The sequence below is a fragment of the Camelina sativa genome, unplaced genomic scaffold, assembly GCF_000633955.1.
Source record: "Camelina sativa cultivar DH55 unplaced genomic scaffold, Cs unpScaffold00510, whole genome shotgun sequence".
NCBI classification, from domain to species: domain Eukaryota; kingdom Viridiplantae; phylum Streptophyta; class Magnoliopsida; order Brassicales; family Brassicaceae; genus Camelina; species Camelina sativa.
The window spans coordinates 61984-78564 of record NW_010921715.1 but is presented as its reverse complement, the minus strand read 5'-3'; positions in this window follow the sequence as shown (position 1 = coordinate 78564).

Here is a 16581-nt window from a genome sequence, read left to right as displayed (position 1 = left end):
AATGGATGTTCGGCCACGAATGGGGCCGAACGAAAGTCATGATCGCGGACGTCGAGATGTCCAGGTCAGGGTTTTTGAAGTTGGTATCAGAGCATGGTGAGGACGTACGCGATTATGCTATGTGTTCAGACGAAATGGAAATCTCTGATAAGATCGAAAACATGCTTGGGAATGGAAAAATGTTCGCCAAGATGCGCTCGTGAATCAAGCGATTGTTCAAAATGTCGAACACATAGCATATCGACAAGAAGGTCGGGAAAACATAGTTTAACGACCAAAGGTCAGGAAAACGTTGACCAAAGGTCGTGAATGACGATCGCATCCGGGAAGGACTATGGTCGGGAAATTGCCGTAGTTGGGATGGAACTAGGATGGGAAAAGACATGATCTATTCGGAGACTGACCAATATCAAGGGAAATAGATTGCGTCGGAAAAGACGCAAATCAAGGAAAAAAGACCAAGTCCCAAAAAGAGCAAGATTGAGAATAGATCAAGTCTCGAGTGGAAAAAAGTCGGGAATCTTTACACTCACCGAATTCGAGGATGAATTCATTTTATGGGGGTAGACTTGTAACGCTCGCGTCTCGCGATCCTAAAGGACGGCAGTTTGTTTTACAAAAAATGATAGCTAGATGAGCTTAAGTAGCAAAGCTACTAGCTCAACCAGCTGGAATATAAGCTGAACGAGCTAAACATGCTCGATGAACTAGCTAGCCTAGCTGAGCTTAGAAACACCAGCAGGTACACTAACTAGCTCAGCTGGACGAGCTGGCCGACAACTCAACTCAGCTTTGTGAACTGATACGGTGCTGACCTATCTGGGTGGTCCGGTCAGCTAACACTCGAGCTGGAGGAGTGTGGTAGCTCGGTAGCATGATCGATCACCATTGGAAGGGTGCGACACGCGACCCATCGAAAAGGGGGTGAAGAATGGGCGTGTACTTTCATGGAACACACCCCTTGGCGACCTATATAAGGATGGACGCCAAGCCCATTCAACACACCATCATCCATCTATCGTCCATCTATGCCAAAGAAGAAAAGAGGGTGCGGCTCGGCGAGTACTTAGATACTCGTCCGAACTGATGCGCATGCTACCTCTCTATCGAAGGTACGATGAGACGAGCGACAGTTCGACAATCCGGTCGAACTGATCGAAGGATAAGAGACGGTTCAATCATAGAGTCGGACTGATCGCGGGATGATCGACGTTTCAATCATAGAGTCGGACCGACCGAAAGATCATCGACGATCCGCGCCAATGGATGGATCGATCGAGGGTTGATCGGTGATTCAACCGCTAGTTGGATCAGGTGATCAAATGATCGACATTACGAGCCATAGGTTAGATTGATCGGTCGGATGGTCGACAAGTCGTTCGGAAGTATCAGCATGGTCAATGGTTGATCGGTGATTCGATTATGGTTTTGATACCAACACCGACAAGTTGTCGGAGTTCAATGGTATGACCGATGGATCAACTAATGGTACATCTGGTGCCAAGCTTCGGGAACATGAGTGGTTCAGGAAGTCAATAGCGCAACGGATCACTGTGCAAGGAAGGGACTATAAGTCCCCATCCCTGATGTGTGCAAAGCCTATGGAGTTGATTGGTTGTATGGCTAAGTCACAAAGGGATGGTTCAAGGGTAAAGATTATATTCCGCTGTGTATAAAGGTTTACAAAGCAAGGACACGAGCCAAAGCTAAGTAAACGTGTTAAATCAATGGATGTTCGGCAAGGAATGGGGCCGAACGAAAGCTGTGATTACGGACGACGAGACGTCCGGGTCGGGGTCTTTCAAGTTGGCATCAAAGCATGGTGAGGACGTACGCGATTATGCTATGTGTTCAGACGAAATGGAAATCTCTGATAAGATCGAAAACATGCTTGGGAATGGGAAAATGTTCGCCACGATGCGCTCGTGAATCGAGCGATTGTTCAAAATGTCGAACACATAGCATATCGACAAGAAGGTCGGGAAAACATAGTTTAACGACCAAAGGTCAGAAAAACGTTGACCAAAGGTCGGGAAAAATATCGAACAAGGGTAGGGAAGTGACGACCAAAGGTCGTGAATGACGATCGCGTCTGGGAAGGACCATAGTCGGGAAATTGTCCTAGTTGGGATGGAACTAGGATGGGAAAGACTTGATCTATTCGGAGACTGACCAAGATCAAGGGAAATAGATTGCATCGGAAAAGACGCAAATCAAGAAAAAATGACCAAGTCCCAAAAATACAGAGTTCAACTAATGATATGTCTAGTGCCAAGCTTCGAGAACACGAGTGGTTCGGGAAGTCGATAGCGCAACCAATCATGGTGCACTGAAAGGACTATAAGTCCCTATCCCTGATGTGTGCAAAGCCTATGGAGTTGGTTGGTTGTATGGCTAAGTCACAAAGGGATGGTTCAAGGGTAAAGATTATATTCCGCTGTGTATAAAGGTTTACAAAGCAAGGACACGAGCCAAAGCTAAGTAAACGTGTTAAATCGATGGATGTTCGGCAAGGAATGGGGCCGAACGAAAGCTGTGATCGCCCTTGCCAGTGAGAAGATCCTGAAGATGATCCTTGAGGCTTCCAAGTCCATACCTCGTGAATCCTTTTTAGTGGACTGAGAAAAGAAAAAGTTAAACTGTAAATAGAGAAAATGAAAGATTTGAATATAGATTGTGAAAAGTGTTACTTTACCTAAAGATAGATGGCTCAAGAGCTCCTGAGCTCGTGAAGGATCTGACTCAATCTCAGATATCTTAGCTTGTAATTTTTTCTCATGAGTTGTAATGATCTTCTCGGCCTTTCGATCCACATACATACCATTTGGCTTTGTATGTGTCTCTTTGAAAACCTCACCAAGACTCACCGGTCTCCCCAGTTTGTCTTCCTGTTTCAATAACAAAAAAAGGGTTATGACATAAGTTTAAGGTTGCAAAGGTGTAAGAAAAATACATAAGTTACTCACCAAGCGTTGTTTGACTTGTTGATATGATGTTGGCCCAGATAAGTGCATGTAAGGACTAAGAACATTATGGTCAGACATACGAGCACTAGAATAAATTCTACTCCTTTCCTGTGCTTCTTTAGTATCCCACTGCGCAACCATTGTTTTCCAGAGAGTATCGTTGATCCATTTAGGCCGCAGTCGACTATTCCTAGCATCGCTAACCATGTTTTTCATCCGGCGTTGACATATCTCATAGAAAAACTGTTGCACTGTCTCTGTTATCAAAGGATCCCAAGTGTGTGTTTTTTACCAAAAAAAGGAAAATAGAATTAAGTTATTGAAAAACAACACAAGTAAAACCTATCTATGAAGGATATATGACAGAAAACTATACCGCAAAACTCAAGGAAGTATATTTCTAGTCTCTCCGGAGGCACACATGACCAATAGTATGGACCATCAAATTTGTTTGTAAAAACTTTAGTAATCTTCTGACCCAGTTGTGACTTGACATCACGAGTAAACCTCCAATACACATGAAGTGAATACAGACCTCAAAACATAAAAATCAAGGCATAAGCAAAAATCAAACAAGGTGAAAACCAACAAAAAAAAATGAAATTATACAACAAAAATCAAGCTACTAAATAGAAGACGGTTGTTAAATTAGGACAAAAATCAACATACCAAGTCATTTTAGGCTACGGTTCCGGAGAGAGGACGGTGGTAAAATTATGACGGTCTGGCACCATAAGTATAGCGCTTCGAGCCCTAACATGTCCTCTTGGAGTTCCGGCAACACTGTATCAGACTCGTCGAAGTAGTTACCTTGAGAAGAAGAATGACTTTGAGTGTGAGAGTTCTGAACTGGAGATGAACAAGTTGATTCGATTGAATCGGTGGATTTTTTTGAACTTCTGGTGATGAACAAGTTGGTTTTTCTTCAACTTCTCGATTCACGAAGTTCTGAAATATCATATGTAGTGGTGGATAGTTTCTGAACTGCAGTGCGGCTGATGTTGATAGTTGGGGAGAAATGCGGATTTGTTCTTGAGGTATCTGAGGCGTCTGAGGCATAGGATTTTGAGCCGCTGATGTGAAGTTGTATTGAGCCGGTAGGGGGTTGATTCTTCTCACCTTCACGGGAGGGTTAGAGCTACCGGGTCTCAGAGAAACATTGGGGACAACATTTCTCTTTCGTCTAGGCTTCTTAACTAGAGGCAAAAGAGAGATCGACGATTAAGAGAGTATCGGCGATTGAGAGAGATTGAACGGCGAAGAAGAATGATTATGGTTAGATAATGTTATGGGCTTGTTTTGAACTGCGTCAATGGAATTCCGGGTTTAAGTAACCCAAATATTTTGAATTTACTCGCTTATTAGTCGCTAATTAGCAGGTATATATAAATTCAATTTTATTTGGAAAAGTTGGGCTTGTTTTGGACTCCAACTTTGGACCGCGTAAGTATTCAGTTTAATTAACCCAATTTTTAAAACTTAGTCACTTGTTAGTCGCGAATCAGTAGCCAAAATGAACTTTTTAAAAAACATATAATTTAGATTATATATTTTAAACATATAATTCAGTTTAAATACTATTTAAACATATAAGTGTAATTCAATTACATATTTTTATCGTACAAATTTTACATAAGCATAATTAGCAGGGTTCTTCGTCATCTGGTTATTCATCATCCGAAGATGATAAATTATACAAGAATTCATTTTCAGGTTCACATCTTCGACACCGTAATCAAGATTTATTGGGTTTACTCCCTCTTCCAAATTGTCAAGTACAAGATCTTCAATTGTAGTCATCAATACAGCATCATCATTTTCTGTTTGCAAAGATTCAGCTTTGATTTGTTTTCATATTCTCGAGAAATGTTTCCCCTCGAATTCACTTTTACAACATTGAGCCATATTTGCTTCGGTTTTTTTGTGTATGAGTACGGAATATAACAAACTTGTTTTGCTTTAGAGGTTGCATGTGCACATTATCAACATATAAAAAGTTACACCCACATATCGACATGAATGTTTTATACATATAAATATATTATAGACTTATCTAGAATAAATGGTTCGTATTTTTTTTTTACTTTCTTGATGAAAGAACGTCTACGACGCCACCATTGCTGATCCGAGTGCTTCTACCGATAACAGGGTTATACCATTTGCACTTAAAAAATGTTATTCTCAAATTAACCATCCCCTCATACTAAAGCTCTATGATATCAGTTAAAGTTCCGTAGAAATCCACTGCATCAGATTCATCCGTGTAATTTTCACCCTATAAGTACATGTCTTTCGTCCAGCGCTGTGATTCTATGTATGAAACAAATAGCCTCTTGTAAAATACAATGACCATGTTTTAACCTTGTTCAAAGGTCCATGCACTATCTCTTGAACCCAAGTAAGAAATGGATTTATGGCGTTCCAGTAAGTAACCTGCATATATATATGTATATAGTTATGTTCATTAATATCAATAAGTAAACATGATTACAATATATAGCATAAGTATTGTTGTCAATTACATATTTTTTAACCCATAAATGATATTTGTATGCTCTTTTGGCGGAGAGTTCTTTTTCGGGAAGTCCAGGATATTTTTCTGAAATAAAATCCTCGAACATATTATATATACAAGACAAACACAAATGTATATGAGAAATCATAGCAAATTATATATTAGTAAATATAGAAGGCACTCCAGGCACATGATATACAGGATTTTCACCTTCATCAAATCTTGTTAACTTGACCAAATGATTGAAAATTAAATATTCACATAATATACCACACTTCACCGAATCTTGTTAGCATTTACCTTGATTTTTTTTGTATGTTCGCGGCAAAGTAGTGCTCTGAGAAATATGCAATCTCGTCATTGATAAATGATTCAACAATTGATCTTGCCGCGTATCTTTTGTTCTCTGCTTTTCCTTTCAATTTTTTTTAAAAATCTTTCAAAAGGATACACCTACCTATATTGGACAAGGCCTCCTAATTCAGCTTCGAAGAGGAGATGTATAGGTAGGTTCTCCATCACATCGAAAACAGATGGTGGAAAGATCTTTTCCAAGTTGCATAGGATTAGAACTATTTTTTGTTTTAGAATTTGAAGGCGACTTGTATGCAAAGTTCTCGAACATAAGTCCCAAAAAAATGCTCCAATCCCTACAATATATATTCAGACTTCATCACATTAAGAACTGTATAATTACTTCATAAGTAAATAGAATTTTGATTTATTAATTAATTAGTACCTGATAACACAAGGTGGACGTTCCGGTGTAGGAGTTCTGCAAAGATAAATGGAAGTAACTTCTCCATAAAAATATGGCAGTCATGGCTCTTCATGCCTGAAATCTTTTCATTTTCTATATCAACATAACTAGCTAAGTCTAATGAATAACTATCTGAGAATTTAACTGAGTGTTTCAGACATTTCAATAAGCTTATTTTGGATTTGTCTGTCAATGTATAGGCCGGAAAAGGTGCTTTACCCCTAATATCAAGATGTAAAGGTGGCGAGAACAGAACTTTACTATATCCAATCTTGACATGATGGTATCTTTTGATTTACCCTTCACACGCATAAGAGTATAGATGATGTTGTCAAAACAATTCTTCTCTATATGCATCACATTAATATTATGTCGAAGATTGTGGTCCCTCTAGTATGGCAGCTGTCACAATATGCTTACTTTTTGCCTGTTATGTTGCTTCTCATATCCCGACATCTTTCTTTCATGACCATTTCCACCGACTTCCTTGGTTTTTGGTGGATTTACACCATTCAACCGCTCAGAATAAACTTGTTCACCGATCAAAGACTCAGGTGGATACTCTCTCATAGCATCTTTTCCTTTGAAGAAGTCTTTTTTATTCCTCCTAAGAGGATGACCATGAGGAAGAAATCTCCGGTGACAATCAAACCAACATGTCTTCCTTGCATTAGGTAGATAAAAAGACTTTGTATCTTCCATGCAAACTGGACAAGACAATTTACCATGTGTTGTCCATCCAGATAACATGTCATACGCCGGGAAATCGCTGATCGTCCACATCAGGCCTGCTTTTAGATTAAAATTTTGACTTAAGGACACATCGTACGCATCAACTCCAGTAGACCACAACTATTTTAACTCCTCAATAAGAGATTGGAGAAATATATCGAGACTAGCACACAGATGATTTAGCCCAGAATTCATAATTGTAAGAAACAAGTACTTTGTATTCATGCACATACTAGGAGGTAGATTTTATGGCGTCAAGATCACATGCCATAAAGAATGATTACGAGACATGCCAAATGGATTGAATCCATCAGTACATAATCCAAGATACACGTTACGAGATTCTTTGGCAAACTGAGGATTTTGTTCTCGAACGTACCTCCACTCTGATGCATCAGAAGGATGATTCATTTCTCCCTCCTTTGTTTGGTGCTCGGCATGTCATCTCATTGATGTTTCAGTCTTGTGGCTTTGATACATTATCTTCAATCTATCAGCAATAGATAGATACCACATACGACTATATGGTACTTTGGTTCTACGACGGCCCTCCTTAGGCTTCCATCTCTGTGCACCACAAAATAGACATTTATCTTCCTTTTCGTCATCTTTCCAAAATATCATACAATTGTTAATACAAACATCAATTGTATGATATGGGAGGCCTAAATTGCGCATCAATTTTTCTGTCTCATAATGTGAACCGGAAGCATGGTTTCCTTCTGGTAAATAATCAGTCAACATTTCACAAACCGAATCCACTAACTTCTCACTCATATTATAATGTGTCTTATTTTGCATGACTCTAGAAGCTAAGGATAATTGTGAGTGACCTTCATGACAACCATCATATAATGGATTTTCTGAAACTTCGAACTAGTTGTAGAATTTCTCGGAATGGTTAAATATTGGTTCCTCTATATTTTGATAACTACCATCCTGATGATAGTTATCATCTAAACTTATGTTATAGCGAAATGCAATATCCACATATCTTTCTTCTACCACATTACTCACTTCTTCATTCCCACTTATAAACGTCGGATCAACATAACTCGTTCCTATGCCCATATTGATTTCTTCCCCATGTGTATTCCAGGCATAATAATCTAGCATAAACCCATAACAAAAAAGATGATTCTTAATTGTACCCTCCGGAAGACGCCTACCATTTTTGCACTTATCACAAGGGCAGTGAAACTTACCACCATTATTTTGTGCTTAACGCTGGCTATTTGCAAAAGCCATGAACTCCTACACCCCGGTGATAAACTCTTCCATGAAATTTTCCGTCACTTCATCAAGCCTCTTATACATCCATTCCTGTAAATGACTATAATTATAACTTCCCGACATTATTAAAGACCTCTCACACTCGCTTTTATTTTTCTCTCACCGTCGTTTATTTTTCTTCTTTAAGCTCGTGTTTCTATGAATGGGAGAAGACACGACGTGTTTTGTATATATAGACATATAGGCGACTATTTACCGATTATACAACGACTGCTCAGTGACTACCACTAGCAGTCGCCAAAAAATCGGCTCACCAACACCCCAAAACGAATAAAACATGTTTTCTTTTGGCCAACATATTTACGACTCGCCACATTAGTCGGTGAGTAGTCGCCAAATTACCGATTTACCGCAACAGTCGCACTATAGTCTCCAAATTACCGATTCCCCGCAGTAGTCCCTAGGTAGTCACCAAATTACCAACTCCCCTCAGTAGTCCCTAGGTAGTCGCCAAATTAGTTACTCTTAGGCGACTAAATTAATGTCTTGTCATTTAGTCATAAAATTGTCGCTAATTAACGACTATTGTACCAACTACTGTATTTTGTCGGAAAACAACGTCTGATTTACAACTAAGTTTGAGCAGTTGTAAATTGGTCGTTACGTAATCGGTAAATAATCATTAAATTAGGCAATTATGTATTTAGTCGCCAATTGTAGTTATAAATCTTCTGATTTCTTGGAGTGTCAGTTCACAAAACCAAATATAAAGTAAACAAAAAAAAAATGAAAATTACACTTGGTATTCTTCAATTACAAGTTGTTCCGACAAAGCTCATGCATCTTTTTGGAGGGTATAAATTGTCGGTCAAAGATCTCCTGCTAGTTCAACCCCTAATGTAACGTCTAAGAGCTGATAGAATTACCCAATCAAATGTATTTTTATCAGTACAACTTAAAACTCAAAAACCTAGGAGGATCCGACTGTGTGACTTACTTGGTCACCCCATTTCATACGATTCTCCCAAGGGTTGACATGAGCAATTTCGTCACATAATTCCTCTGTCACTTCTCTAGAGAGGGCATTAATATCATCAGGATTCTCTCATTTTCTCTTGGGGAATAAACCACTGCACAACCCAAAACATAATAAAACTCATTATATTAGCCTTGTTCATGGCAGCGATAGTTCGCTTGACAGTCGTTGGATCTAGCAACCAATTGCAGTGACTAGCGACCAAATTTTTTAGTCGCTTTTTTTCAGCAAATTACAACTTCGTGTGAAACAAATAACCCATCAACTACAAATAAATAGATAAATAATAATAATAATAATAATAATAATAATAATAATAATAATAATAATAATAATAATAATAATATAAATAATTATAATATGAATTAAATAATTTAAATTAAAATTAACCAATTAGAAAATTTATTTAACCTCATTAATAAAATAAAATAAAATATATACTAATCATATATAAAAGTAAATTAATTTTTTCTATCAAAAAAAAATAAATTAAATGTGGAAGTCGGGAGCAGAAACGTTTGGAAACGTGAAAGCGGATTTAGAATTAAGCAAGTGGGTATGTATTAGAAGTGTTTATATATATATATAATATAAACATAATTCATACTAAAATAAAATTCTCCAAAAATGCATTACATTGTTTGAACATAAATTCACAAATGCGCTTTGTCATCTACATAGAGTAATAATATTAATGATATATTTATATCATGTATTAAAAGTAAAATATTAAGGAAAAAACAACACAAACAACGCGATGAAAAACAGACTACAATTAGATAATTATTCATAAAACAGATTTGAAGTTATCATGAAGCTCACCGGTCATCTTGGAAAAAAATCAGAAGTTTATTTATAGGAAAGATGAAAAGAGCAAGGAGTGAGTCGTGTGGCTTTTCATTTTTCAGTTTTACTCTTTAGGCTTTTGTTATTGGGCCAAGTGGACCACAAAACAGATTATAAGCCCATGACTGTTTATCTTATTTAGAATTAAGAAACGGGAACATCGAGAACACAAACCACCGTCGATGGTTCCGATCTTCATCATCACTCTTTCATTTCTGAATCGCACGGTTCCACGGCGCTTCCAAACACCATAATTCACGAATCGCGATTCCAAGGCGATTCAGATCGATTCCAAACCCGCTTCCATTTCAGGAGCGAGAAACGTGTCATCACTGGCGATTCTATGCAACTCTTTGGTCATGTGGTTCACCAAGGATTCATTAATGCTTCTACATGTAGTGAATCTAATAAGCTATGAAGGAACTGCCTAGAATAATATGTAATAGATATCATAATTTGCAATCAATAATAAATTCAAACAATTAAAAACAATCTAATTAAATAAACTTAACTTTTAATTTTCTCTCTTTTTTCTCTCTCCACGATTCTGTTCGCCCTAGCCGCCCCCAAAATCCTTAAACCCCCCGGTGACTGGTGTCCGATGGCTTCCACAGCACCGACGCCAGACTGCCTTCCCCTTTCTTCCCTTGTATCTCTTTTCTCTTTTGCTTCTTCTTCTTTCGCGGCAAATTAGTGAGTTCGAGGCGGAGAGATCTCAGATCTGATTTTGTGTAGTCATCGGCTGAAAAAGGATGGCTTCCACAGCACTGACGCCAGTTTGCCTTCCCCTTTCTTCCCTTGTATCTTTTTTCTCTTTTGCTTCTTCTTTCGCGGCAAATTAGTGAGTTCGAGGCGGAGAGATCTCAGATCTGATTTTGTGTTGTCATTGGCTGAAAAAGAGGACATGACAGAGCTTGAAGACGACCCCAGATCTTCTTCTTTTAGCCTTCGGTTTGGGTTTTCCCGGCGCGGTTTTGGTCTGGATGGATCGATTTTACCCCTCTCTGCGGCTCTTCGTGGTGGCAACTTTCTGGTGTGGAGCTTCATGGTGGGGAGTTTCTCAGTAGCTGTTCAGAGCGGCTGCGGCGGTTGTGTTGTGGAGGTTTCAGAGCGGATCCGTTTGAGCCTTTGATGTGGCTATGTTGGTGGCTCAGTTTATGTTGCCTTGTGTGTAGCAGGTTTTTGTTTGTTGTTTTTTTGTTCAGGCTGCGACTTTGGCAAAGTGTGGAGGAGTTAATGAGACATGGTGATTGAAACCATGAAAGACGATTTGCTCGGCCAATTTGGTTTTAGCTTTTGTCTACCCTTGGGGAAGTGTGTAGGGGCGTATGATGTTGTGAGTAAGGTGGAGTCGGCTTATTCATCTCTCGTGCTAGCAGCAACATTGGATTCTGATGAGCATTTCCCAAGCCGTTAGTGTTGTCACTTGATTGATCAATCGTGGTTCTAGTCTATGGTTTTTAAACCAAAGTTTTCGAGTGTTTTCGTGATCAAGAAAGCTGTAGGTACTAGGTTTGAAGACTATCTTGATAGCGTACGCTCGCGGCTGCGCTATGGATTTGTCTTTCTCTATGGTGGTTTCTTTTGTTTCATCTTACCATGATTTGTTGTGTGTGCTTGCTTGTTGTTGTTCTGTTTTTTTTTGCATTGTAGTTTTTTGGTCTTTTTTCTGCTACTTGTATTTCTCTGTAAACTTCTGTCACAAACGAATATCATATATATAAAAGTAAGGTTTCACTCATCCTTATTGGTCCACTTGGCAATGCAATTTTAATAAAAAAATATATTCATAACACAAATTAAAAAAACAATTAATCTTCACATTTTACTCACATAATATAAAACTGAAATCATATAAATTCCCCCTGTAAATTATGCATTAACTTTATTTCTCCACTAAGTTGTATTAATCAATTGTATTATACAAAAAAATAAATTAGAATTGTAATTCTCATTTTTCTAAATGTAATTTTTCATCATTTTTCTTCCTATAAATACTTATTATCTCATTCTCTTAGTCTGTCACTCTTTCATTCTCTCATCTTCTTCCACTATATCTCAAATCTCTTTTTTTGTTTTTGTTTTGTTTTGTTATTGTTGTTGTATGGGTTAAAAAATATCAAATCAAATATCATTGTAAAAGCTTAGTTTTAGAGTTTGTATGATATGTATATCTTATATTGTTTTTTAAAAATTTATTAAAAGGTTTATCTCCATTGTCTATTTTATATTAACATCTTATAAGTCATTATTTTCACACTTTCTTACAATATTCACCACACAATAAGATCATGAAGTTGAAATTATTCATATCTAATTATCTATTATGTCTCTAGTTATCTCACATATTCATGTATCATTTTTAATAATTTATAAAGATCAATATTGTAACATTCGTGTTCCGGGACTAGAATTTGAGATATGTTGAGTAACCAAAAGAGTGGATTTTAATGAATTTTAGTTTAATTAAATCCTGGTTTAATCTAATTAAACCAAAAATCCCTAATCTCTTTCTCAAAATCATGCCTCCTCTCCTGTTTTTGCTATTGTCGACATTGTTATGAGAGAGAGAGAGGAAGAGAAAGGTAGAGAACTCTTGGTTGTTTAGTGTAAAGGAGGAAGAGACGGGATGAAGCTTTTTCTTTAAAGTAATGAGAGAAACAGAACTGTCAGGGTTTGGGAGAAGGAAGATCCAATTACTCAAAACGTTTCGAAAGGTATTGATTTTTGGTAGGGTTGTAGCTAAGAGATTTTCGTACACTCTCCTTTTTCAGAAGTGAATTTGAGTTAATATTCTAGGAGATATTAGTAGTTTCGTGGGGCGTTTTGTCTCAGTCGCGGATTGAGACCATCGGGTGTTTTGGGACCGATTACGGTTTCATCTAAGATCTGATCGTGCTGAAATTTTGTGGGAAGCTTCGGGACGTATAGAACTTGCTTTTCACTGGAGAGATTAGAAAGTTAACGGTTCATGTTGGTTTCGTTGTTTCACTTGTGAGGTTGTTCTTTTCTGATTTTTCTGGCAGTTTGTTTTCAATGTTTGTTTATTGTTGTGATTGGTTGTAGGAGTGTGTTTGGTTGTTCTTGGATATTGGAGAGCCTCTCATTTGGTTGTTGTTATTTTCGTGAATCACTTGTTAAGGTGAGTGTGTGACCATGAGCTTATCCAAGCGATTGAGTTGTATGACTTGTTTTGTGTGATGATGTGTAGGTATGGTGAAAGTGTTATTGGTTGTTCTGTTTAATGGTTGGTTTGTTATATTTTATTTGGAGTTGTACTCTTTAGTTGCTTGTGTGTATAGCTCGTAGATGGGAGGATCGCCTCACTGGGTATTTCTGGTAATACTCACGCATCTCATTGTGTTTGTGGTGCATGTAGAGGGAAAGTGTGACCGTGGGATCATGGCAATGAAGAGGAGAATGTTCTAGTAGCTCACTTGGTTGTTGTCTGGCTTTTGTTAGTTTGCTAGAGTTGAGTCCTAGAATGTTGTTTAGGATTGTTGGTTTTCTGGTTTGTGTTGATTGGATCTTTAGTTTATGGTTTTGGAATTATTACGGTTTATTTGATATTGGTTGTTGGTTTATTGGTTATTTATTGGTTTTATTATTTCCGCTGTTTGGTGTGATCGTGGTTAGGTGGCTAGTGAATATGGGACCACTAGGTTAGATGTTTATTATTATATTATATTTATATATTTATTATTTATTAATTAAAAAAAAAAAAACGGGTCAGGTCGTTTTAGTTTGGTATCAGAGCCCTTACGGTTCTAGGTTTGTGTTCACTAGGCTTTGTGTTGTAGATGTTAGGATTGCATGTCTTGATTGATTATGTGAGTTAGTCAATTGTGTGTGGCATGGAGTCCTAGAACATCCTCTTCGAGCCTTCAGTGAGATTCCACGGTGAGTTATTATTATGTTTCTTTGTGTGGTTTTGTTTTGTTCTATGCCTGTTAGCCTATGTTCTTGGAAGATCAGTGGTTAAGGGTGGTTGAGTTTCTGGTCGTGGACGTGGGCGTTGTCGTGGTCGTGGTCGGGCGAGTTCCCGAGGCCAGCAAGTGTGTGGTCCAGAGTTTCACGAGGAGGTATGTCAAATGGTCGCAAGCGTATCAGGAGGGACCAGAGGGGGTTTCATCCGGTGAGCGTGCCGAATGTGCTGGGAACCCAGGTGTGGGGTTGCAGCAGGTGAGCCCAAGGTTGAGATGATCGCTTGGCGGATCTGTTGGCGTGCTGTTGGAGCGGTTACCGAGAGGGTAACAATGCAGGCTCCTGTTGTAATNGGTTTTATTATTTCCGCTGTTTGGTGTGATCGTGGTTAGGTGGCTAGTGAATATGGGACCACTAGGTTAGATGTTTATTATTATATTATATTTATATATTTATTATTTATTAATTAAANACCAGTGCATGCTCCAGTTGTGCCGCATGTGGTGGGATGCAGCCGAGGGCTGCGGATGTTGAGGACTTTCCATCTTAGGTTAGGAGGATGGAGCAGTTGTATATGACTGGTGCGAGATTCTTCTCNTTAGGTGGCTAGTGAATATGGGACCACTAGGTTAGATGTTTATTATTATATTATATTTATATATTTATTATTTATTAATTAAAAAAAAAAAAACGGGTCAGGTCGTTTTAGTTTGGTATCAGAGCCCTTACGGTTCTAGGTTTGTGTTCACTAGGCTTTGTGTTGTAGATGTTAGGATTGCATGTCTTGATTGATTATGTGAGTTAGTCAATTGTGTGTGGCATGGAGTCCTAGAACATCCTCTTCGAGCCTTCAGTGAGATTCCACGGTGAGTTATTATTATGTTTCTTTGTGTGGTTTTGTTTTGTTCTATGCCTGTTAGCCTATGTTCTTGGAAGATCAGTGGTTAAGGGTGGTTGAGTTTCTGGTCGTGGACGTGGGCGTTGTCGTGGTCGTGGTCGGGCGAGTTCCCGAGGCCAGCAAGTGTGTGGTCCAGAGTTTCACGAGGAGGTATGTCAAATGGTCGCAAGCGTATCAGGAGGGACCAGAGGGGGTTTCATCCGGTGAGCGTGCCGAATGTGCTGGGAACCCAGGTGTGGGGTTGCAGCAGGTGAGCCCAAGGTTGAGATGATCGCTTGGCGGATCTGTTGGCGTGCTGTTGGAGCGGTTACCGAGAGGGTAACAATGCAGGCTCCTGTTGTAATGCATGTGGCGGGGTGCAGCCGAGGGCTGCGGATGTTGAGGACTTTCCATCTTAGGTTAGGAGGATGGAGCAGTTGTATATGACTGGTGCGAGATTCTTCTCGAGAGGTATCAAGCCTAGAGAGGCGGATAGGTGGATATATGCAGTTGGAGCAGATATTTTGCTGCTTGGTGGTTAATCCAGTTGGATATTAGAAGTTGAGTGGGCAGGTGTAACATTGCAATGTTATACTCGGACCACAGGAGATACTTTTGGTCGGGAGATGTTTATAGTCGTTAAGGGTTGTTGCTCCTGAGGGGATGGCGATTCCCCTGAATACCGATAGCTCAAAGGGCTGAGGGCTCCGAGAGTGGTAGAANCCTAGAACATCCTCTTCGAGCCTTCAGTGAGATTCCACGGTGAGTTATTATTATGTTTCTTTGTGTGGTTTTGTTTTGTTCTATGCCTGTTAGCCTATGTTCTTGGAAGATCAGTGGTTAAGGGTGGTTGAGTTTCTGGTCGTGGACGTGGGCGTTGTCGTGGTCGTGGTCGGGCGAGTTCCCGAGGCCAGCAAGTGTGTGGTCCAGAGTTTCACGAGGAGGTATGTCAAATGGTCGCAAGCGTATCAGGAGGGACCAGAGGGGGTTTCATCCGGTGAGCGTGCCGAATGTGCTGGGAACCCAGGTGTGGGGTTGCAGCAGGTGAGCCCAAGGTTGAGATGATCGCTTGGCGGATCTGTTGGCGTGCTGTTGGAGCGGTTACCGAGAGGGGTACCAGTGCATGCTCCAGTTGTGCCGCATGTGGTGGGGTGCAGCCGAGGGCTGCGGATGTTGAGGACTTTCCATCTTAGGTTAGGAGGATGGAGCAGTTGTAGATGACCGGTGCGAGATTCTTCTCGAGAGGTATCAAGCCCAGAGAGGCGGATAGGTGGATATATGCAGTTGGAGCAGATATTTTGCTGCTTGGTGGTTAATCCAGTTGGATATTAGAAGTTGAGTGGGCAGGTGTAACATTGCAATGTTATACTCGGACCACAGGAGGTACTTTTGGTCGGGAGATGTTTATAGTCGTTAAGGATTGTTGCTTCTGAGGGGATGGCGACTTCCCTCAATACCGATAGCTCAAAGGGCTGAGGGCTCCGAGTGTGGCAGAGGGGATGATGTTCTCCTGAGGGGATGAGTAGTTCCCCTGATACCGAGATCTTGAGGATTGTTGTCCAAGAGTGAGACGGTATAACTCGAAGACGCTGGTCTGAGGACCTTGTACCCTGCAGCCACAGGGTGCAGTTTTTTAGATATTCTCAAACCTAGTATTTTACCCTTTTTGGGAATTTATGCTTTTTGCACTTT